The sequence below is a fragment of the Serinus canaria genome, chromosome 5, assembly GCF_022539315.1.
Source record: "Serinus canaria isolate serCan28SL12 chromosome 5, serCan2020, whole genome shotgun sequence".
In the NCBI taxonomy this organism is placed as follows: domain Eukaryota; kingdom Metazoa; phylum Chordata; class Aves; order Passeriformes; family Fringillidae; genus Serinus; species Serinus canaria.
In genome coordinates, this window is record NC_066319.1 from 31879013 (window position 1) to 31903592 (window position 24580).

Genomic DNA, 24580 nt, shown 5'->3' on the forward strand with positions numbered 1-24580 from the left:
CCAGCCTGAAGGTCATGAACCAGGGATATGACTTAAACACCCTGGTCAAGATTTTGAGTTGTACCATGCACCACAGGAGTTAAGAGCCTGTTTCATATCTCATGCACATTTACACTTACCTGCAGCAACTTTGTCATACAAAACATAATGAAGAGAAGGAATTAGAACACACATTTGGAACAACTCAGGGAGAAAAATATATAAGGCAGAAGCCATCTTCTAGAGGAATTTTTCAACTGCAGGGATAAAATAGCCCAGATTTAAATGACTGTATGTTTTCTTAAAGATCCCAAAGGAAAGCAACATATGGATGCTCTATGTTTAACATAATGAAAAACAAACGCTCAAACCCCACAAAATTCCATTTAAAAAAATCTGAAAACTGCTCTCAGAATCAAATGCAATATGTCCAAGAAAATACTGACCTGTCATGAGCATGGTCTTCTATCCAGAATTATTAAATCTACAAGATGAAAGCAGCCTTTAGAAAGATTTTTAAAGTGCAAGAAAAGAAATCATAAATACATTTTCCACATTTTTGCTGAAAGCATGTGCTTGAAAAGAATAGTTTTCAGTCAGATGGAGAAAATGCAGATGAAAACAAGAGGAGGATTGTGTGGGATATGAGCACACAGTGTCTGCAATCTCTTTGTTCCATACACATTATTAGTTTGAATTCGGGACAGACTGACATGTGCCCTGTTTGTTTCTCTTTGGTTGCAGCCCCTCTGAAGCCTATGACGTTAGAAATACTTTCTTCCAACATGGTGAAATCTGGAGGTGTGATTATTGAATACAGCTGAGTGGACACAATGCCCAAAAGCCTGAGGAATGCATTGCTCTTGGCAGTGACCCTGCACCCATCCCAGCAGAGCAGCCTTGGCACTTCCCATTGGCACACCAGAGCAGCTACTGCTTTTTCCAGCCAGGAATTTTTTAAAAAAATTGTATCCAATGCACCATGCATTGCTGAGCCCTTAGGAGTCAGCATTTCTATTAGACTTACTGTAAAATAACTAAAAGCAAGAAGGGTCAGAAAGTGTTTGAAATATACACTCACCCCTTCAGAAAAACATCAAACTTATGTTTAAATTCATTTCTATTAAAAAAAAAAAAGATTCAGTGGGATTTATATTTATATTTTAAGTTGAAAATAAAATGAGTAGAAAAAGCACAAAAGGTAAATATGAAATAAAAACAAAGTATAGAAGTAGTTTGTAAAACTTATACTGCCACATTGGGATCCTGGCTCCTGATGGGCTCCTCTGTAGCTTAAAACAGACCTGGCTGCAGCCATTCTAGGAGTAGTGATGCACATTCTTTTAAGCAAAAGGGCTCTATGGTGCACTTGGGGATTTGTACTTCAGAGCTGCCCTTAGGGCCAGATTCTGCATCAGAAAATCTATCAATCCTTTACAAAGCTGCAAAACTACTGACAAGTGTCTAAATTTCTTTCTGTTCAAGTACTCAGTTACTCCAATGGAGCAGAGGATGCATTAAAAATGTCTTTGCAGCCTCCTGTGAGCCAGGCACATGCAGTTGGAAAAATCTCATTTTCTCACTAATGGATATCTTTGTAGGGTAAGGACAGATAGACTTTTTACAAAACCCTCACAGTCCTCCAGGATTAACAAATTGCTCTGGTAAAATCATAAGAGGCATGAATGTCAAACTCATGTTACACGTTTAAGGTAAGTCTCCACTAGAAGATGGACTAACCTATACTTTTGGATGTTGTTTAGATTTGTCCCACTCTGCCCTGCCCTGGTGCAGCCTCACCTTGAGTAACGTGAGCAGTTTGGGGCACCACCACGTAAAAAAGTCATTTAAGCTATTGGAGAGCACCCAAAGGAGAGCAGTGAGGCTGGGGAGGGCTCTGGAGGGAAAGTCATGTGAGGAGCAGCTGAGGTCAGTCGTTCTGCTCAGCCTGGAGGAGACTGAAGGGAGAGCTCACTGCAATTACAGCTTCCTGAGAGGGGAAGAGGAGGGGCAGGCATTGGTCTCGTCTCTCTGGTGGCAGTGACAGGACTGAGGGAGTTGCCAGAAGTTTTGTCTGGTTGGACAGTAGAAAAAGGCTCTTCACCCAGAGAAGGGTGAAGCTGGGCACTGAACAGGACCCCTAGGGAAGTGGTCACAGCCCCAGCCTGTCAGAGCTCCAGACCCATTTGGTAAATGCTCTCAGGTACAAGCTCTTGTCATTGGTGGTCTGGGGAGTCCCTCCCAACTCAGCATATTCCATGGCTGTACAGTTCTGAGATTTGCATTATTGTTTCTGCAGCATTGATTACTGAACAGTCACCAGCTGGTAAAGTCTCTCAGCTAACACCAGCTCCACTCAGATCTCAGTAAGGGAGCTGGAGGTAAAATGTTGCATATCAACAGTGCCAGTGCGAGTTTATTCAACCACTCTTACATAATAAATCTTACATCAGTAACATGCACAATTTATGGCAAACAAATGAGGGATTTCACATGCTGCTCAGATTTGTGTTTACACCAAGAAAGAACACGGCCCATAAATAAGATTGTTTGGGAAACATTTACTGCTGTCATACTGATAATGCATTTTAAATCCTGGGGTTATCAAAAAAAGGGATTTTTTTTCTCCATATTGTTTGACAGCTGAAATTAAACAAATTCTATTGAAGTACAAAGCTAATAGAAGGTTTACTATGTGTGTCATTAGCACCATCCATATAAGGAAACAGAAAATATGAGGTGTGGATTTTTAAAATATGATAAAATGAGAGCACTATTAGATGCATATGAAGGTGTGACTTCAGGCCAGGCATTTACTTATTAGAATCAAAGTGACTCTATCTTACATTTGTAAATAATCTCTGTTATGTGATTCAAGTTGACATCTTTCAGATTATTTTCTCATGTCAAAAACGTATATTGCATTTGAAATACATTTTAATTGTTAAACCATCTTAATAAAATATATGACATAAAATTATTACTTTCCCATACACTGCTAAACTTTGTGTTCAGGCATAGTGGACCCTAAAGGATTGACTTAATTTTTAAGCCACATATTTTTTAGTTCTTGCTTTAGCATTCTGTTATTTTTATGGATAATCCCAAATTTAATATGCTAGATTGTTTAAAATCTTATATCAGAGCTCAGGCTCAACACAAACATTCCACTGTATTTTATTTTTCTTTCCCTTTCAAGGAAAAACCTGAAATTGAGTTAAATAAAAGCATTCTAGTTGTGTCTGCCCCCAAAATTCTAGAAGACAAATTCCACAATTTCTTCATAAAGTTTGGATGACTATGTTTTGAAAAACTAACATAATCTTTAAAGATATTTATTTATTAAGGCAATTAGATGAACCTACTACAATTTTAACCAGAAATCAGAAGATTAGAAAGTGACAAAAGGTTTTGGTTTGTTCCATTGGATTATGCAGCACACTTTTAAGACTGACAGTTTTGAAAAGAAAGTCTATTTGGAGTGCTTGCTTTGGAATAATAGATAGTGCTAACTTCAAATTTATGTTAAAATGTGACAAACTGTTCAGATATTTATGTTAGCAGAGTTATGGACAAAATCATGAAGATATATACAAATTTAAAGTAAATGAAGCAATGTATTTTTTAAAGATTCAAGTATAAAGGCCAGCTTAGGTCATGAAGAAATTTAGCCCCCATTTTGGGATGGCCTTTTTCAGTGACCCCCCAACAATAGGTGTATTTTCATCTGTGCTTCACTATATGCCTTTGTCTGATACATTTAACTGTTCCCCTGTGCTTCTTGTCAGTTTATATCATTTTATCTTAGGTTGACTTTTTTTCTTATGTTTCGCCCATGATTATCTTCCATTTGTTAGTTTTTGTTAGAGAGCTGCCAGGCCAGAAATACTTCTCATCTACATAAAGGGAATTTTAAAATGCTTATTTCTTATGGTTAAACTCCCTAACATCTCCAGCTTTTCTTTCTGTGCTTCTGAGATGCAAATGCTCAAGGCAGAATCTGTGTGCTACATGTGCTGATGCAACCTTTCTGAAAGAGGTGCAAATATTTTACAGCTAGCTATTGTGACAGATGTATTTGCATGTGTTATTTTCCAGTCCATTCTCAAATGCACTTGCTTCAATGCCCTTGAATTTGAACATTAAATGGTTAAAAATGGTTTAAATTGACTTTCAGATTTGTTTGGTTGTTTTTTTTTTTTTAAAGCAGTATAACTGCTAGCTCTTAGTGGATTAACTAAAACCAAACCTGAATACTTGTAATATAGGTATCAACTACATACATGCTTTAAGAGAAGAAATATTTTCTAAAGTTGGTTTTTCACATGGGGGAAAAAAAGAAAAACCTTCCCTCACAGAAAATATAGATTCTCCAGAATTCCAAAGCTTGCAAAAGAAAGAAACTTTTTAACAGAGTAGAACTATCTGGAAGCTTCAGGAGAACTGAGTGATGTGATTGGCAACCTGCATTCTGTTACTTTTATGTTTATGTACACTTCTATGCCTGCAGCACATAAATACTGTTTGTTAAACTTCTGTTGTTATGGCAAGTGGAAATCACTGCAAAAACATATAGGCATGATAGGCAGTTTCTGAGTAAAAGTAGCCACCCATAACTTTCAAAACAATTCTTTACAAAGTGGTCTACATTTCTACTGATCAGTCATATTTTTTAATGACATGCTACCTCCTTGAAAAACATTTCCCTAAAGTAAATTATACCAAATTTAATATCTGCTGATATTATTGATAAAGTCAGATATGTCACACAGGAAAACAACAAAAAAAGTGTTGTTTTCACTTTTAATCAAGGAAAAATACTACAAATATTTTTTGCCTAGAAAAATCTAAAATGAATATAGAACTAAATATTTATCTCTTATAAAATGGAAATAAATTCTTTATATAAAAACCATAAAAAAGGAAGACTCCAGCTCATATCAAAGCATTTCTAATACTGCTTGCAACTTGCAACTGGGAATAGGTACATAGTGTCAAACCACAAGCCCCTCTATCTAGCAAGCATCCTGCATCTGACACTAGTTTAAAAGAAATAGCCCAAGAAAATTCATAGAAAACAAGCACATTCTCCTAGCAAACTGTCCAAGCTATCGAGTACTTCTGTGTCAAAGACTTTTCAAGCCAGCCTTACATGCTCAGTTTTGTCCTGAGCCCTGATGAGGTCCCAGCATCTGCCCAGTGTGCTGCTCTGGAGTGGAGCTGCCATGCCCACGGACGGGGCAGCGCTATCCCTGTGCTTCTCCTGAGCCTGGCACCTGCTCCATTCATCCTCCTGGCACCCCTGTGGCTCCTGCTTGGAGTGAGGCAGCCTGGTCACTCCTGTTCTTCCCTTCCATGCTGCATTATATCATACTTCTTGTCAGTCTATAACACACATTTGTCCGTAGATTTTCTTTCTTCCAACTTGAAGTGTCCCAGACTACAAAAATGTCCTGCATTGGGAAGCTGTTCCACACTCTTGGTCATTTTTCCAAATGTTCCTTTACTCTTTTTCAGCTGTGCTTTGTACACTGCTATCAGGTACAGATGGAAAAATTATTTGTTATGCATTTTTTTCTAATAATTCCCAATACTAATTTTGACTCCTGAGCACAGACATGACTGCAGTCATTGATTTCTAACTATTTAGCCTTGAGATCTTGCTTTTGAGTGGCAATGGTCAGATTGGGACAATCAATCCTTTTTGTGGAGTAAGGATTGTTTTTTCCCCAGGATATCATGTCACATTTACTAATGATGGATTTCATTTGCCATTTTATTACCCAGTGACTCAGTCTTAGGAATTTCTTTGCAGCTCTTCAGACAGAGCTAATATTAATTACTAATATCCCAGTATCATCAGGAATATTGCCACCACAGCATTCATCCAGTTTTCCAAATAATCTGTATTGAGTAGAACACGTTTCAGAACCCAGCAGAACTCCAGAATAGCTTCCAATTTAACTTTTTTATCTTCCTGTTATGGGTTTGTTTAGACAAAACCAAAACAAAAATAAAAACAAACAACCCAAAAAAAACCCCAAAAAACCAACAACAACAACAAAAAAGAAAAACTGAAACAAACCAACTAAAAAGACCACCAAACATTTTATGAAGTAATTTTTGCTTAGAGTTATACAGTTCTACTTTAAATTCTCAACAGTTTATGTATTCAAATGCCAATGGTTTTCTTCCTCAAAAATCTCTGGAGCCTGTTTCTGGTTAGTACAATGATTTCAGGTGTATCACTCCCAGTTATTCTCCTGTTACTTGCATTACTTTTAGATTCTCTGCATGGAATTCATAAAGTTTTTTTAAAGAGCTGGAAGTAAAGCTGCAGCATTGCTAATACAAGCACATGCCTGTTAAAAGAGAGCTTTCTCCTGACACCATGAGACATCTAACAGACTTGTTCTAAGACTTTTGTCACTGATAAACCTTTCCTGTGTCTAAGCCTAAGCAGGTGAGTAGTAGTGGGGAGTACTGCTCTAGTAGGGTTTCCCAAGTGCCATGGCTTATTTTTAGCATTACAAATGTCCTGTGGAAGTTCAGCTCACAGTCTCCCTGTGCATTACAGCAACTGTGACTTGAGTGGGAACTTTGTGGTCAGTATGGAGCAGCCACACCAGATTCCCAAAAGAGACTGAGCTGCCTGCTGGCTGCACTTGTAGGATCCTGTGCTGGAGCAATATTTCCCTTTAAACTTCATATGAAAGGTAAACAAATTACCAAATAAGGCCACTTAGGGTCATTTTTTTAAATTTCTGCCATTATACTTTAACAGGTTTTAGAAGTATCAGAGATTTTCTGCTAAATTTCATCTTTATGTTCCCTTTGTCTTTCTTCTTTAATGCAGTGCATACACTAGCACACATGCAACTCCCAAATAGGGAGAGAATACTAGCACAATATATAAAAAATAGCATACACATAATACAAACAAGCATATATGACAAGATATCTAATTTCTTGACCCAAATAACAAAAATCTGAATAAGCAATGCTGCTATGTCATGAGCTTTCACTTCAAATTCTTGAAGATCCTAAAAAAATTAAAAGAGGAAATAAAATAATTTTTTATGAAGGAACTAGATATGAGTAAAGAAAAAGTTTAATTACATCTAATCATATTTGCAGTGATTCATGATAGCTATTTACATCAAATGATTTTTTAAATATTAAGTACTAAGTCCATTTAAATGTAATAACTTGTATGGCAAATTTTCATTTTTATTTTAGAGCCCTGCTATTTTAAAATTTGTCATTAGAGCTAATAAGAAATTATATTGAAACTGCTCTGTACATTTAAATGAAGCATAAATCAATTATTGAAGCAAGGAATTTTTTCATCATTATAATGATTATTGGAATAAATTTAATCTTGAGATGTTTCATAATGAAATCTGCAATAGTAAAAAAATTACATGGACCTAATTTTTACTATATGCTATTTAAAAATATTTCTCAGTAGCCAAACATTTAAGGGAATACACAAAATCCACAGAGTATTCTAGACAATGAAATACAAAACCTAGGCTAATTTGCCCTAATATGCTCAAACTCTGTATCTGATTTCTTTGTCATACAGCAGTATTGATTAATTATTTTACTTCTTTATCCTGAAGTCTTCAGAAAGAATTGCAGAGAAGCAAGGTGATTATAGTCAGGTTCCTAACACAAACAGATAAAAGTGCACAAGCTTGGAAAATTTTTAAGAGTGGAACATTTACACTAGTTTGCATCTCATTTAGTGGAAAATGAGAATAGCTGTAAGGGGACAGCAGCATTTTCTGAGCAGTGTATTGCTGTGAGGAGGGCAGCACAGTGGATGCAAATGAGGTGCCCAGTGACCATTTCATGATTTCTGGCTCTTTGTAACCAGGCAGGCTGATCTGTTTGGTCACAAGATATAATGGCTGCACTTTGACAAGCAATGAGGAGAGGGCTGGTCACTGACAGAAACCTCTCCAGCCATGCTGAGAAGGTTATTATGGCATCATCCCTCATCCCCTCTCCTCTGCTAATGATGCTGCCCTCATTTGCCTCTCATCTAAATGTCTCTGCACCTTGCTCCCCTTAGGCACCAGCACTCCTCCCAAATGGGTCTGCAATCCACTGACTTCTTGCCTAGCATATCTCTCCTAAAGCACATTATGTTGCAGGTGTCTCTAAAATCTAAGATTGGTTCAGAGGAAGATGGGGAACCTGGCAGGTACTTTGCCCATTTCTGAGAGGGGTGCATATACCTAATTAAGGACCAGGCAGTATGATCCAAGCAATTTAGATTTTTGCTCCCTTGAAATCATCCAGTTGTGCTGTGCCAATTTGCATTGCATCTGTTCCTTGTTCAAAGTCTGTGGCCTTTTTTCCAAAAGCTGGTACAGAATTTTTGTTTTTCTTCTATGAACTTTCCAACTGATTGTCACAGGCATTAAAAATAGTGGTGGCTGAGAATAATGCTGCACAACTTGCCTCCATGGAAGCAATACAATTCCAGAACCTCTTTCTATCCTACAATGCCTTTTGTACCACAAAGACATCCTTTGCAGGGATGGATCCAGCTTCTACTGGTTAACAGCACACTGAACAATTAGCCTTGGTATGTTATCCATAGGATGATATCCATCATATCAGCTTTAATGTCTGAGGTTTTTTTCCTTTTTATTTTCTTCTGAAGAGAACAATCTCTGTAACTGTAGTTTTGCCCTTAACAAGACTGTCAACTTCCATCAACAATGCTGTTTTTCACACTTTCTTTTGGTTGAATAAAATATTTGTGTATGGATATAAGCATGTATCCTTATCTGAACACTAATATATATGTGTTTGAGATGCTGCATATTTAATTAATTATAAATTCTAAAACACAGTCATTTATCTTCCATAAATAGAGTTCTGTAAAGCAATATTTCTTAACACTGAGTGGTTTCTTTTTTTATAAATACATAATTCTTCACTGCATCATCAATATGTTTCATAAACATACACAGCTACAGTAGAAAGGCACAAAATGGAAATGAACATTCATAATCACAATAGTTCTGCTGGTCACAGAAAATTCCCAAAAGGACAATGAGGCAATAAGGAAACTTAAATTTCTTCTGTCAGATAGAAATATAATGTGGACATTGGACTCCTGGAAACATATCCTATGATCTTGCCATGGGAAAATCTTCTGGGTTTAGCAGGAATAGTTTGCTTGGAGAGAATTTAGAAGAATTAGTTCTAGGTTATAACAATACTAAAAACATAAAACAAAACTTCCCTCTGCTTCTGTGGAACCAGAATTTATCTACAACAATCTCATGCTCCTTTTATTCTTCTATTCCATAAATGAAAACAGTTTGTCATTTTAGAGCTTTAATCTTGTTTCCTTAAGAAAAAGGTGATCCTCTTATCCTCTGTATCAATGTCTGTTTCTCTTAACCATGATGATTTTTAACTATGTTTGACCAAATTTTAACCAAAGTTGACAGATGTTGTGTAAATACTTCTCCAGGTAAAGTGCCTTGCCTGAGGGAAACATAACATACTTACCCCTGACAGATGCTGGAAACAGAAGATGAAGCCATGGCAAACCAGCTTCGTTAGTATTTGCCTTCAGAATTGCATCTTTTTTTTTTTTTTTTTGTAAAAGGTGCAGGTTTATTAGACTGAGCAGTGCTAGGGAATCATTAAGACATGATTTCTAAATTGGACTGTAATAATTTGATCTATGATGAAAGAAATCCTTGTATTTTACTTTAGTTTTTATTCAGTTGAAATAGAATTTAAAAAGACATTTGTACCTAGGTGGCTTGTCCCTTCTTTTTACTGAAATGTATTCTGATTCCCAAGTTTATTGGAAACAAAGAGGGGTTCTTATGGATGATCTGCCCCATGTCCCTATTCACTGTGTAAAAACAAAAAAATGAACTCCTTGCAGTTTATTCAGTCCACTCCCTGTGATCACTGGATTCCTTCAGACAACATCATCACAAGGACCATGTATTAGACCCTTTGGAATCCCTTTGAGTCATGGTGTCCCCAATTTTCCTGTTTGTAGTACTCTTAGAAAACCATGTTTTAATATTACTAACACTATGTTGAAGGAAATAAAAGGCTAAGTACACATAACCCTTTTAAACTGCTCTTTGTGCACTGTTAAAATAAAACTTGGCTTTTAATGGCTCTGCAAGTCAGGGCACTGAATTTCAAGTATCTTCTACCTTTCCTTTTTTTTAATTCCTTGTTTAAAGACAGAATGCTTTTTTTCCTCACCCCTTGGGAAAACATCTTCTAGAAGACAAGAGAAAGAACCTGGAGGATAATGTTGCCAACAGTGTGTCAGGGATGATTACTGAAAATGAAAAGTAAACCTCCTGTTTTGACATTGGGCAGCCAGTAGAGGAGAGCTGAAAGAAGATTTAAAAAATTGTTCAGATATGTAACTCAAATCAAAACTATGTAATTGTTAACCAATCCTCTCTTCTCACAAAGCATGCTCACAACCAAAAAAAGTCTGCTTTTGACTAGATCTTTTCCAGGGTAAGACCAAGTGGTATGTCAATATGACAAATGCAGAGATGGCTACAAGTGGCTAAATCAAAAATGCTTGTGGTGCATATAAGTTACTGAATGAAAAGAGATGGTCCTGAGTCACTGCCACTGGCCAGGAATTTCTCTACAGCCAAGATTTAAAATCAACAGAATTCATGCTAATGAAAAGTCATAATTTATGGGATATCCTTTGAAAAACTTCCTTAACCCAAAAAGGCAAGAAATGGGGAAGATGGGAAATCCTCTATTAAAGTATTAAAATCCAAAAGTGAAATGAAAATAAAAATTAAAAGTCTTTTTACTCTATATCAATTTACCACATCTATGAATTCCTCACTCCAATTTCCCCCGAAGTTAGCATGGAATTTCCTCAAAAATATTAAGAAGAGTATCTTCACAGTAATACTACTCTACATATCAATGATTTTAACTTTTCTTTTAGAACTACTTTTTCTGGCATTCAGCTAAGAATTCTAAACCCAATCCTAATCTCTGTGTTACAGGAGCTGGGATTAATTAGCCAATGCACAAACAAGTGGACACATATGATACAGAAGGGTTACACCCAGCATTTTTATACCTGTTCCCTGACTCCTGCTACATTTACATTATAATTAACTGCATGGCTAGACTGCCCAATCAAGTTCTAATTGATCCTAATTTAGTTAGATAAAGATAGATAAATTAGAATTTCTTAGCATGAACTGTTTACATCTTATTCATGTATACTGGAGCTCTTATTTTCATATCCCTGCTACTCTGATGGTAGCAGAGGTCAACCCTAGCTCCAGATGCTTCCACTAGGATGCTCTATTAGGCTGTCATGGGCAACTCAGGTTGCTTAAGAAGTGGGCAGAAAGAGAATTCTTCATCTACCAGGACTCAATTAAGTTCAAGGTGCTTAATTAAATGTTCCTTACTCATGCCCCAGCAGCTGCCTAATCTATATGTTTCAGATCAGGTTCAAGGAGAATTTTCCTAAATTGTTTACAAATAGTTTGCCAAATCTTTGCCACTAGGTTTTACAACCTTTCCTCTTCCTACACTGCAAAGCATTTGTTTAATACCTCTCTCTATCACCTATAAAGAGGAAGCATTTCTGTATTTATTTTCAGGAAGCAAAATAATTAATGTGGTTATCTTTTCTGTGAAATGTACATAAACATAAGAATTCATAGTAAAAAGGAAAATAAAGGCAGGTGTAAAATTTATGAATGATAAGAGGTGGAAAAAAAATTAGAAAGTTAATCAGATTTGCTGCCTTTGCTCAGTGCACTTTACCTCTGAAGAAGGCAAATTTCCAAACTGGACATCTGCATTACTGTGTCATTTAACCAGTTTATAAAGTTATGTGAACCAACTAGCTCATTACTGCAAGTTGCAAAACACTTAATTTATTCATAAAAAATTGAGTGTTCTATTTTACAATGTGCTAATCCGGAGGGATCAGAAAATTATTCTAATAGTGAAACATTTAAGTATTAAGTACTGTATATTTTATTGATTTACATGACAGGTGAAAATATAACTCAGTTATAAGGCTGTCAGAATAAAAGAACCTCCCACAGTTTCTACCTAATATGCATTTGGGTGTGAAGAAGTTGGTATTAATGCAAAAAACAGTTTAACCTCTGAATGTTACAATATTACATGTTGACCCACTTTTTTTCTTTCCCTTGTGGAGCAGATAGAACTAAGATACACTTCATGTTTTCTGCTCACAGAGAAAAATGTTTGTTTTTTCCATAAAAGTTGGTTCTGAATCCCTTCCAACCTCAACCACTTTATAATTCTGTGAAAGTTTAATCAAGTTTAGATCTAAAATATCAACACAAAGCACCTGACCCTGATGATTTCATTGCATTCATTAGGCACTGGGTTACAGAGAGATGCACATAATTATGATGCAATGTATTTGTGGCAATATAACTGTGCCCTTTGTTTCTGGGGTCAGGGGAATACTGTTCTCATAGCCTTTGCACAAAGACAAAATGAGTCAAAGATCTGATGTTAGATCAATGGTGTGCATAAGTTTGAACTGATTATGAAGGGACGTTCATTTAAATGTGATATCTTACTAAGAGGTTACAATACTTTCCAAGGTATTAATCATGTTTTCTGAAATATGTACTGCAAAATGTTTTCTAAAATATGTACTGTAAAATGTTTCCTATGTTGTTGACCTATCTCCAAGAAGGACTAAGTGTTCAAAGTCTTTAAAGCTTCCTCTTCCAAGATAGTTCTGTATCCTCCTTCCCCCAGCACTGGCAAGGGCACTGTGCCACTTTCCTCAGACACCACAAGGCACTGAGAGCAGGTGGCCTTACAGTGGAAGAAACAAATCTGAAATATACAGACCATGCACAATGTGGGTTGGGAATAATTATAAATCAGAAACAAAATCAAATTCACTGGTGAACAATCCTGACACTGAAAAAACAAACAAACAAAGACTGAAATTCATCAGCTGAAGTTTTTTTCATACAAGCAGTTCACCCAGCTCTATTAAAGCTGCTGGAGAAATCTCATAGAAGAAACCCATTAAGCACTTCAAGTGTGTTATTTTCGCTCTGGGCTCAGAGAGTCTTTTTCTGTGTCATTGCACTGGTCCCACTCAGATGAAACAAGCAAATATAGAAATATTGGCAGCTTTCATACTTGCTTTTTGTCCCAAGCCCAGCGGGTGAACAGCACTGAATTTCCTTGTTTGTAAGCTTTTCTAAATGAGCCTAAAGGGTCTTGCTCATGAAGGTTGAAATATCTGGCAAATAGTAACAGCTTTAGATTGTAGCTTGTAATTAGAATTGCTTGAGCCAGTTCAAAAACAGTGAATTGAGCCAGAACTTAGGCCATTGAAAAATCCTTCCATTTCAAATTAGGCTCCTTTGGATAATGAAAGATTTAACATTTAAAAGTTCAAATGCAGCAAAATATTATTAGGTAGTATTATCTTTTCAAATTATGAGTTCTGGTATCCAGTCATGAATTACTGCTCGTTTTGTATCATCTTTGAAAGAGACAGCTTTCCTGGAAAAGTAAGCTGCAAATTACTGCATTTTACAGACTTCGGCATTGTGTCACTGAGGAGAATTGGGTTGGACAGAATAGAAATAGGATGAATGTAAAAACAGGAGTCACATAATAAAGATGAATTCAGTGAACTTGAATCAGAGAGGGAGCGCAGCATTCAGAATTTAAAAAAAAAAAAAAAAACAAACCAAAATCTAAAGAAAAGCAAAAGAAAAAAAGACATTTTTGGGAGCATTAATCAAACTGAGGGACCGGAATAAAAATTATGGAGGATCTGTTGAGATTTGAGAGTACAAGCAGGAATTTAGGAGGAAAAAACACTGAAAAATATTTTATTTGTTTTGTCTCAAAAAACTGTTTTTGACTATGGAGCTCTAAGAAGCAAAATTTCCATAGGAAGGTAAGGTTTATAATCTTCTGTGACATGGTTGTCCTGTTTCAGTTTTGTCCCAGTAAATTTAAATCTAATATGTTTTAACTAATACATTTTAGCTAGAAAAATTCTTTCCTGAGGTTTTTTTCTTTCCACCAAGAGGAAAAAGAATAAGCATCTATATTACTTTACACTTTTGCTGTTTCATTCACACAGATGATTGTTGGCTCTGGGTTTAAAAACATTTTTTATCCAAACACAGCTTAAGAGAGATATTGCACAACTTGGATGTAACTATATCAAATGCCTTATGAGGATCAAACAATAAGCAGAAGAATGAAACATATTGACAGAAATGCAACAAAAACCTCCCTAGGTTTGAATGATTTCTCTGATTTCTCTAATTTCTGAACTTTTATTCTGATGTACTCTTTCCAGCTGAATTGGAAACACCATTCTTGCTACCATTTGCTCTATCTGCCTTTTGGCACGATCTAGGAAGCAAGCATACATGAAAATGGATAGATAACAAAACAAATAGAATGAAATTATCATTTCAGGTTCCAAAAAAAATTATCTTTCCCAATCACTTTTTGTTTTACTGAAACATCTTCATTTATTGCCATGAAATTTGAGGCTGGAGTCTAGCATAAATGAATATACAAAGTTTCATTCAATGCAGACTGCTTAATCGCCTTATCAAGGTCAATGATGAAAAACCTCAATGCATGTTAGCTCCCCATTTACCTTTTTGCTACATAGTCTTCATAAAATGCCTATGCTAATCCTAACTACTTTCACATTTCCTTTGAAAACTGTGAAAGAGAAAAAGATATGTCCCCATTAATATTTTTGAAATATTCTTGTAACATAATTGTAATACTCTTCATACTCTATATAGTTTGCTAATAGATGCAGTCAACTCATGAATGTATACAGTGAGAAACAGGAATAGTATGTAATCCACGTTGTTCACTATCTGTAAATCATGAGGAAAACGTTTTAAGAAGTAACACTGTCACTGCTAGCCATGGGGTTCATGGTATTTAGAGTTTGATTAATTTATGTCAGCTATCTGAAACTCACAGAACACACAGAGTCTTTAGAAGCGCTTGTTTAGAACTCACTCTGTACTTTATATTGTAATGTTTCCCTGTAAGATGATTTGTGAATTCATCAAACTTCAGGCTGGGCTAGGCTTATTTCCTGAGCTATGCTGCAATCACCTCTAGCTTTCTCTGAGAAGTCAGAGACTCTCTTGAAAGACTACATTCATTTTGATGGCATGCCTGTTGTTTTGTTTACTGCAACAGTCATTAGCAAGCTGCCATACATGCACTTAGGGGACTGGATAACAACTTGTACTTGTAATGCAGAGGGAAAAGCGTGGTGGGTGGGGGGGAATGTATTTTCTCAGCAACAGATACAGTGGTGGCAACAATAAAAGTTGAAACCAGTTAGCAGTTCAGTGGCTCATCAAACTGGAACACTGATCTCATTTCCTGCAAATCATTTTCCCCACATGCCTAATGATTTGATCATCACTCATTTTTTAAAGATTACCTAGCCATGAAAAAGCCTGAATCCCTCCCTTATAGTGAACAAACTCTAAGGAAGTCGGGTTTAGGAATGTTATGTACCTTCAGAAACATTTCCAATCCCTACAAACCAAGAAAACCTTTATATTGTGAAAATCCTCTGTATCAAATGGTTGCCTTAGTAAGAATGTAGAAAGGCCAAGCCACAGACATAGCTGAAAAGCTGGACAACATTTTAATTATCAAAGGTGATAAATACCTTTGTCCAAAAAATATCACTGCCACTACCAGCAATGGTGGTAGTAGTGAGGGTGGGGGAACAGTCATGTCACTTCTGGCAAGTACCTCTTTGTTTTAGGCTAGCAATTTTCTGGACAGTTTATACTCTTTGATAAAGAGTAAACAAAACAATTCAGTCCCTCAGACTGAAATCCCCTATTTCTGCAGTATTGTCTTCTCTGACCTATTCTCAGATGCTTAGAGAAGGCTATTCAGTTCCTTCTCCTGAATGGAGAGTTGCACTTGTCAGCTGTAAAATATATGAGATCTCTACATTTTATTTTTCTGCAAATTCCTGCACATCTTTCTGCCATTCCAGATGATATTCAAGTACAGTAAGACTTTCACTGAGTTGAAACCTTTTATTTCAGTTGAGCAATAAAATGAACGTCTAACTTATTGAGAAGTTTTCTTATGTTCTGTTGGAAAAGATCTACCCATAAAATATCTGAAAGCAACAATTTGTGTGTCCCATCCAAAGATGTCCAGCAGTGAATACAGTTCTACTGGAATTAATAAATACAATCAAATTTTGGCAGTTGTCCAAGTACAGCATATCATACTGGCTACTGTTCATGGCATGCAAAATGCAATGTTGGAAATAAAATTTATTATTTGTAAAATATATTTGGAAACCTCTTGCTGCTATATATCTCCCATAATACATTAGGCAACATGACATTTTAAAGCCTCTAAACGAATTCTTTACAAGGCTGATTTGGTTTTTGATAATATGCAATAGTAAAATTATTGGTGATATTTACCCTACCCTGCTAGGGTCTCAAAGGGCACTTAAAAAGAATATAGGTATCATTATCATCACATTAGAAAAACTATCCTACTAAAGTAGGAACAGGGTATGTTAGTACCCTATGGCAACAAACAAGCTGGTAAGAGCACAACCTGTGCCTCCTAAAATTTATGCTCATCTTCTTCTTGCTGAATAACATTGCCTCCATAATTTTTTCTAAGAAATCCATGTCTTTCAGTACATTATTTGTCACTATTAATGTTTGTAAAACACTGTTTGATCACTGTCCAGTCACTATTTGCATCCTTTGTGCTGATCTCTGTGTAATCCCTTCAGCCATAACTGCCTCATCCAACGTCTCATTCACAAGCCACAGAAACTTGTATGAGAGAAGCATAAACCTGCAAAAGACATCAAACCATGTGTCTGCTATTGCCATGAAATTGTGGAACTTTTCACGGGAAACAAAAGCTCCTGATGATTCCTACAGTTTGTAGAGTGCTTTCTCATTGGTGGCATTGAATGAGAAGGATATCTGAGGTGGCACAAAGCATAGAGGGAAAATTTATACGGGAGCAGTGCAGAGACTCTTGTAACACAATTACAGTGATTAGCTTTGTCAAACATAATTCTATGAACCAAATTATGCAGAGAAATGCTTTGTTAGCACCTCAGCAGAACAGCAAAGAATTACACTTTTACCTGAAAGAGATTTTCATCCTCTTAAGGAATTTCAGTAGACATTTTCTGGAAAGCTGGGGTAAATGGCAGTGCACCTGTCAGTGACATGAGAAAGTCACTTTGCTCTGTGATAACAAACAGATAAACATCACAGCTTGGGGTCTCCTGGTTTTTAAATTCTATTGAGGAATAATATTCACATGGTATCGTCACAGATTGGTGTTCCTCTATAGTAGCAGCAAATCTTTCTGCACAACTAAAGAGTTTTAACACCATATAGAATGTTGCTTTCTATTGGCATCTTGGTATCTTTTCAAACAGATTCACAGCAAGAGAAATTGCTAGAACTGCCATTTTGAATAATAAAAAAGTCAAAGGGGTTTTTTAAGTTGGAGACATTGAAAGATGTGTTTGATTATTTTCTTCTTAATAGCTGAGTTTTTTTTTTTGAAAACTCTGATTACAACTAGAACTGGAATATATCAGATTTTGAACTTCAAATACCATTTCACACAACTTTAAAATGAGACTTGAAATTTTAAAGGATTAATCAGTGAATATATCACCTTGTAGGTCTAGAGAAAACTTACAACAGAACTTGTCTATCAGCTACCTTGGCAATATTAGTGACAGCAAATTTTTTACAGTTCAAGTAATTTTATAATGAATCCAACAGCCTTTCTCCCTCTCAAATATAGGTCATTGCAGCCATCAAGTAATTATTGCATCATGCAAATTATTTCATGGTCTCATATGCAACAAGCCCTTTCTCATAGTTTTCAAATTAAGAGACTGGGCAGCATGATGAATATTCTAAGGATGTATCACTGCTTCCTTATCCCACTCTTTACTACACATCTACTCCTTGCCACGGTTTCATTTGGAATATAAGGAGGGATGGACTTGGTACAATATGACTGCTGTTCTTCTCAGAGAACATTATGACAGAGACAGCAAATTGTCAAGCAGTACCAGCACTGGTCTCCCCGTTGATGATACCAAGAACTGAACAAGAACTGAACTGCTAAAAGTTTGTTCCCTACACATGGCTTGAAACATGCTGGGAGGAGAGGTAACTAACATATGCTCTACCATTATAAACACTTTTCTTGTCCTGTGAAAAAAGCAAGCTTTCAAACTGTCATTTTGCAAGAACATCAAATACATGTGCTTTCACACTGAAGAGAGAAATTTCAGCACAAGTACTCAGAATTAGTTATTTTGTGAGATTATTTGTGTACATATACAGTAACTATGGCTTCGTAATACTATAAACAACTGGTGTAACATACAATAATAAACATTCTCAAAACAGAGGCATCAACCTTCTTTCAAACCAACCCCTCATAAAAATGACAACAAGACAAGCTGTCAATACACCTGAAAGTCAATAACATCATGCTGTGTTCTGCTATTAAAAATAACCTTTAAAAAATTCAGAGATAAAGGTAGAATGCTCATGATTAGTCCTGCATCTGCAAATGTGAAGACAGCTAGCCCCAACACCTCAAATGCCCTCAGCTTTCACCTTCAGGTCTGAGAAAAGTTGGCTCCTACACAAGCAAGACCCAGGGCTGGAGCTACAAAGGTGTTTTGAGCTGGAGCACGGGTCCAGCAGTGATTCTGTGAGGAGCATATGCAGAATCCTCTGTCATTACTTCAGGAAATGACAAGGTTTTGGCATCATAATTTAACATTGCAGTGTGGTCTCAATCATTTTATATAACATTGTTTTACCATTGTCTTGACATAGTAAAGTGGTCTCCATAGACTTACATTGGCATAATTTTGCCATCGTCTTGACACTGTAATACAGTCTCTGTAGACCTGAATTGAATTTTTGTCATTGCCTTGAAATTGTAATGTCCTCTTCCCAGGCTTGTCTTCATAAGCACAACCTCACCATTATGTCATCCTCATTATGAAACCACTGGGCATTTTTCTATTAAACTTTGAAAAATATACTGCTTGAAAGCTGATCCTTGCATGCAATCAGTGATTATTTTAAAGCTCCTATCATTGTTTTACAGGGTTTGAAAGAATTTGTCAAATCAGAAGTTGTTCCAAGAAAATCCAAACACTAGTGTGCTTAAAGTATAAGCAAATGCACTAGGAATTTGTGCAGTTAAGTTCAATATTGAGACATCTGGCTTTTAAGAACATCTTAGGTTAGGCCAGGTCGTAATGGTTTTGATTCTGTATCCCCTACTCTGTAGGGCTGCTTAGAACCGTGGATAAAACAGCATGAATTGATTCAACTAAGTATGCTTTGCAAAAACACTGAATCTTTGCAGCTCAAAATCACTTCAGTCCTCTGGTTGTTATGATGAGCAACCAAGAATTTTCTGTCTTGTGTTGGATAGATCTGATCAGGACAGTTTCATTTTAGGGATTGCTACTACTGGTGCCTCTTGTTAATAGTAAAATAATGAACCAACATAGCCATTCTGCTTTACTTTCTCTGAACAAAAGAAATCAAACTACTTTCCTTTCTTCATCAAGATTACAGCAATATTCCACATGTAAATACTTTCTGAAATTTTCCTCATTTTCGGAAATGCCATTTTAGTATTTTTTCTTGTAGTGTGAAATATATGGTGAAATGATACTTTAAAGAAGAAACAGTGCTCAATATTTGCAGAATACTTACAGGTAAGTGATGCTGACTCCTGAACTAGGAAATTCTTTGCTTTTTCCACCAACATAAGGCATGTGACTCTTTGGGGTGGTGCTATGCAGGGCCAGGAACTGGACTCTATGGTCCTTGGGGATCCCTTCCAACTCAGCATATTCCATGATTCTGTGATTTCTAAAGGAAGGTGTTTCCTTTCTAAAGGGTGTTTCCCTTACACTGCTTATAGAACATAAGGCAAACTAATTTATACATTGGGCAGTCTAGGGAAATTCGTCTGTAATCAGTCAGCTAGCCTGATTGCCAACATACTGGTACTCCTCTTCCTCACTGTGCTCTGAAACATATTCTTACAGAAATGTAGGGAACTCTTCGCTGAATTCCAGCTGAAAGAAGCATCTTTAACATGACAAAGTATAACATTTTTAGGAACATTAAGCTCAGCACAATATTCATGCAATCTTTTCCTTTGAAGGTGCAGGTGAAATGGCTTTTGCTTTACTAGTAACAAATTGCAGGCATAGAAGAAGAGTGAAGTTAATTTTAATGATGTATGAAATGATTAATGTCATCGGGAATAAAGAGACTTTGCCTGATAATTTGAAATGCAGAAATAATAGAACAGAATACTGACATTCACAAGTTGATGGTGTATCTTAATTAAAACTGAAAATTAATAAGGTGGCACCCTTGTGTTTGAGAGGGTGAGTCAGACATCTAAACACACATGCTTATGGTCAGCCAGAAATGCTTGGGTGCTCTGTCTTTACCCATTCTGCATACCCTGGAAGGGTACAGACTTCCTGCAGGTCTTATTTTCTATCTGTCAGCTCTTGCAGAAGACTTGTAATAACCCAAAGCACTTCAAATGGCCCCAGATACCTGTGTTTCTGCATCTAAATCACATCCTGGAACCTAAATTAAATTTAGATTATTTGGGCTTTCACTGACTTGTGTCAGTGAAGTGAAAACAGCAGGAGTAATGTTAATAGGCTTTTGATAGCTTGTAAATGCTGCTTGTGGCAACCACAATTTATACAATTTGCCTACTAAAGGTGGCGCAATATTTTTTTAACAGAACTTCAGAATAAACTTAATAAAAAAAAATAGTTGAAAATGATAAAATAAAATTTGTGTTAGGAAAAAAAGCAGCAAGGACAATTTTAATAAGTTTCCTGTCCTTTTAAAAACTTCAGTGATACAGCAATGATTTGACCTAAAACTTGTTCTTTCTCTCAGAACTTAACATTCGCTTTCCTTTGTATCAAAATAACATTTGTCATAATAAGATGCAAAGTAACTGAATGCTATGTAACACAACTTGACACAATACAGTTAACAGAATGCATTTAAAGAACAACACTCTTTTATTCTCAAATCAGATAGCCACTGTCACTTCTGAGAACAGGTATCTAATTATAAGTATGTGTGTGGACTCATGCAGAGCAGACGATGAGATGTCTTGGCTACTTGCAAACCAGCAGATACTGTGGTTCATTGAATTTCCAGATTATTGGAGGGCAGTTTGTCACATCTCTAGATATTTTTTTAATGAGTTCTTTTTGCATTTACCAAGCTCCATGTTCATTGTTTTGTAAAATTCTATTTGTTCAATTCTCATCTAATGCTGCTGAACTTTTCCAAGCAAAATTAGTGAATGTCTGAGGAAATATATATGTATGTATATACATACACACATATATAGACAAAATACAGCCTTGCAAAGACTTTCTACAGAAAAATTAGACCAATAGCAGTAAATTTACGGTGTTGAATTGAAACATCATAACAAGAAAGATGACCGGAATTATCCACTTAGTTCAAGTAGTGGCAAAATAGGACACCAGAGAGAAATTTATGGTAGTTTCTACAATACCTATTATCCTATTTAGGCCCTGATCCTATAATTGGGTTTGCCCAAGTGGATCTGATTGCAGGACAAGAGCTATATATCGTTTGCTTTTCAGGGTACAGGCAGTTGGGAATTTTTTTGCTGTTTGAGGGGGTTTTTAACATTCTAGGTGAGGCCTAGAGCGAAGCAGATGCTGCTGCAACAACAGATAAAATACTGAAAGAAGTCAATACAAAAATTTTCTTCTTTTCACTGTGTAATGAAGGTCTGTAGACACATTGTATCAGCACTGGCTATGAAAATAAGAAGACACTGAAAGATAAAGGGTGTTTCTAGAGAGTTTGAGACTTTATTTCAGTCCACGGTAGAAGTAACGAAGGATTCTTGCCTTAATAATAGCCACAGTTTAATTCTGATTTATCAAAGCATCTCTCTGAAATTTCAACATGGGCAGGCCAGAATCTCTGACTGTAAATAGTAATATTTAATATCTCACACTTCCCCAAGACTTTTCAACCAAGGATGTTAAACTGCTTTACAAATATTAATCAAGGCTTAATTAAGCAATTAATCAACTGTGTCATATTACTTTATAATTATGATTTATATTGCTCCCAGTGTGTGGTAGGCAATTTGTAGATATATGAATGAACCTTGTCCTGAAATGTAGAAATTTAGATAATGTGGTTTTTCCTTGTTAATCATGACCCACAGGATCAAACATTTCTCTCTCATCATCATCTTCAAGCTCTGTAGTGTGACCACCACCAATTAAGAGAAAACATCTAGCCACCTCTCTGCTGGACAAGGTCCTACTCATGGATTATTTTTGTGGTGGGTTCCTTTAATCCACCTTTACCTCTCCCCCAGAGGTGTGAAGCTGGGGAGTGTGGCAGTGACTGTGGCTGTGCAATCCAGGCATTTTCAGCTTTTCTATGATCTCTTTGTTCTGTGGTACCTTTGGGAAACACAATCTAGGGGTTGCTCTGCGCCACAGGCATATCTTAAAAACATTTCCAAGAGCAGTGGGTTATCTTAAAAACATTTCCAAGAGCAGTGGGTTAACTGTGTTGCAGTGTGACTGGCCCTGCCCAATAAATGCCTACCATTCAGCAGTGCAAACTCCCTGTCCCTGCAAAAGACCACCAACCTGATTTAACAGTGTTGTGGAAACAGCTGCATTTTTCCAGGGAATGCCTCGCAACAACTGCATTTCCCCAGCCTCCCTCTTTTGTAGCCTGACCTGTTTTTTGTGGTGATTCTTTCACACAAAAGTTAGCAGAAAGCACTGCCCATCTACCATTGATTCTTCCCACAGTTGGTTAAATCATACAAATAAAAACATACTCCTGTGAATGCCTTGCCTGGGATTAAAGAAGGGGAGATTAATTTTAGGTAATGTTCACAACAAATAATTGAAAGAGTTCTATTCACAGGGGTGTGTGTTTTGAGGTGATAGTAGGAATTTTTTTCCTTTAATCTACATAAGCCCCAAGTCACTCCAAATGGCTGCTCAGTGTCCCAGAAATGCACAGTTCACAGTGCACGTGTCCAGGGGTGCAGTGCCTGCGTGGGGTCAGAGCTGGGCTGATAACACCACAGCTGTCCTCCTGTGCAAGCCTGAAAAGTGCCTCCCACCACTGAAGCTTGACAGGTCTCTTTCACATCGGGGCTTTTTTTTTTTTTTTTTTTATGGGAATCACAGCTCTTCTTCAGATGTTACTAATCCAGTAAGAAATGTCTTCTCAGAGCTATCACTTAGTGGAGACAGAATTTAACTGGGACTAGGAGGAAGGGTTAATTTCCCCAACTGGCTTAGATTTCTACAATTGTTAGCCTGCCATTACTTAATATTTATCAAATATTAAGCCTTTGCATTTATTTATCAATCATTTTTAGTTAATAAATATTACACTTTTCCTTAATATTTATCAAAGCACAGCCTTACAAGGCACTGTCAGGATGTTGTGAAAATAGAATTCATTTGTGATTGTGAAGCTTTCCCTTATTACCATAGTGCTGAAGGTCACACGAGTGAAACAAATTAAAAGGCCATTTCTTCTAATCAGTATGCATCTTTACCACTTGCTATTAACATTTTTTCCTTAAAAAAAATTAACGAGTGTGTTTACCATTTTACTTAAGTGCAATGTAAAAAACCTTGGTATTTTAAGACGAGTTAATTATATCACATGGAACAAAATTGGATGTGGTTAAATAGCAATTTCTTGAAGGTTTCTATAATTTTAAACAAGTCTGAAAACACATGAATGAAAAAAATCCTAAATATGTACTAGAACTTGTAATGATATCAGTCTGCCATTAAAGAGAATCTGCATTTGTGCCTTGGCTGTATTTTGAGGCTTCAAGCTCTAATCCATTATTAAAACAAGAATAGAATATAAAATTTTTCACAACATTCTTAGAATTGAATCTTCTGGATATTTACTACCCTTGATGGTTGCATTAAGAGGTCTGCATGGACATTTGAAGAATTAAAAAACTGCCGGGGTTAAAAGAAATTTAATAGACTCCTGAGGAAACAGAAATTGAGGAACCTTTCCTGAAGCTCATAGGAAGAAAAAATAAAAATATCAAAACTGGTTACAGATCTCAGTTCATATCAATTTTGAGGCTAGAAATTCCTGCAGATACTGGGCTCCTCCTGATGGATGATATGCATGAGCTAGGTCATCTGCTACTATGTATTCTACCTCTAGGAACCTTCTTTAGGCTCTCTTCTTCCTCTTTTTATAGAGTAAAATAATGCAGGGATCATGACACGAAGTAGAGGATTTTAAACAATGCACTTGAAATTCCACAGTTTGCATCTTAGGGAGAAAAATGTTGAACTAAAAAAAGCATGAATATATTCGTGATTTTTAGGGAAATTCATGCATATATCAAGTTATATTTAATATATTAG

General features: G+C 36.3%; 1 long non-coding RNA gene across 1 annotated transcript in view; it reads left to right on the top strand.

The window, feature by feature from the left end:
• The window catches only part of LOC127059726 (uncharacterized), a 29119-nt gene extending 25046 nt beyond the window's left edge, over positions 1 to 4073 (top strand). Inside the window, exon 3 of the long non-coding RNA XR_007777822.1 lies at positions 724 to 4073. This is a non-coding gene — a long non-coding RNA (uncharacterized LOC127059726). The remainder of the gene's footprint in view (positions 1 to 723) is intronic.
• The last annotated feature ends 20507 nt before the right edge of the window (positions 4074 to 24580 follow it).